Source organism: Penaeus monodon, chromosome 7 (genome assembly GCF_015228065.2).
Source record: "Penaeus monodon isolate SGIC_2016 chromosome 7, NSTDA_Pmon_1, whole genome shotgun sequence".
Classification (NCBI taxonomy): Eukaryota; Metazoa; Arthropoda; class Malacostraca; order Decapoda; family Penaeidae; genus Penaeus; species Penaeus monodon.
In genome coordinates this window covers 34,470,755-34,472,261 of record NC_051392.1, presented here as the reverse complement: position 1 = coordinate 34,472,261, position 1,507 = coordinate 34,470,755, and positions in this window count along the sequence as shown.

Genomic DNA, 1,507 nt, shown 5'->3' with positions numbered 1-1,507 from the left:
AACATGAAGACGTGGGTGAAGCCGCGGCGAGACCACCTGTTTGAGGGGAGGGAGAGAGATGAGGGGATGATGGGGATGATGGGGATGATGGGGATGAGGGGGATGATGAGTGGGAGGGGAGGGAGGGGGTGGGGGGAGGGAGAGAGATGAGGGGATGATGGGGATGAGGGGGATGATGAGGTGGGAGGGGAAGGAGGGGGGTGGGGGGTTGTTGGGGTGGGGGGGTGAGGGATGGGATGAGGGATCAGGAACATGAAGACGTGGGTGAAGCCGCGGCGAGACCACCTGTTTGAGGGGAGGGAGAGAGATGAGGGAGATGAGGGGATGATGAGGTGGGAGGGGAGGGAGGGGGAGGGGATATGAGGGGAGAGAAGGGATGAGGGGGTGAGAGGAGGGAGTGGAGGGAATGAGGGGAGGAGAGGAGGCGGATGTGAGGGAGGGGAGGGAGGGGATGAGGCGAGACCATCTGTTTGGGGGGAGATGAGGAGGTGAGGAGATGAGGGGATGGTGGAGGAGATGGGGGAGGGATGAGGGGGATGTGAGGGAGAGAAAGGAGGGGGGAGGGGAGAGAAGGGGTGAGGAGATGAGGGGATGGAGGAGGAGATAAGGGAGTGAGAGAAGGGAGGGAGGAGATAAGGACGAAGAAGATAACGAAGAAGAAAACGAAGAAGAAGAAGAGCAAGATGACGAAGGTGACGACGAAAAAAGATAATAAGACGAAGATAAACAAAAGAAGAAGAAGAAGAAGAAGAAGAAGAAGACGATGACGAAGATGATAAAGAAAACGTAGATGACGAAGATGACGAATAAGAGAGAGAAGAAAACGAAGACGAACATAGCGAAGATGACGAAGAAGAGAGAGGAGAGGACGAAGGTGACAAAGATGACGAAAAAGCGATAGAAATGGACGAAGACGAAGATGACGAATAAGAGAAGAAAACGAAGACGAAGGTGACGAAGATGACGAAGAAGAGAGAGAAGAAAACGAAGACGAAGGTGACGAAGAAGAGAGAGAGAGAAGGAAACGAAGACGAAGGTGACGAAGATGACGAAGAAGAGAGGGGAGAGGACGAGGAAGGGCACAGACGTGGCTGGCAGGTAATCAGATTCCTCGTCCATAGAGGATGGGCAGCGAGAGAGGAAACAAGTGTCTTGGGATTTAATATAAGGTTCATTATTGTTCTCTTCTCTTATTCCCTCTCTTATTCTGTTATTGTTTATTCTTATCATTATTCTTATCATTCTTATTCTTATTCTTATTCTTATTCTTATTCTTATTCTTATTCTTATTCTTATTCTTATTCTTATTCTTCTTATTCTTATTCTTATTCTTATTCTTATTCTTATTATTCTTATTATTATTATCATTATTATTATTATTATCATTGTTATCATTTTAATTATTATTATTATAATTATTACTATCATTATCATTATTACTGCTGTTGTTAGCATCCTCATTTTAATTATTATTTTCTATTTATCTTTACTCGTTATATGTACTTAT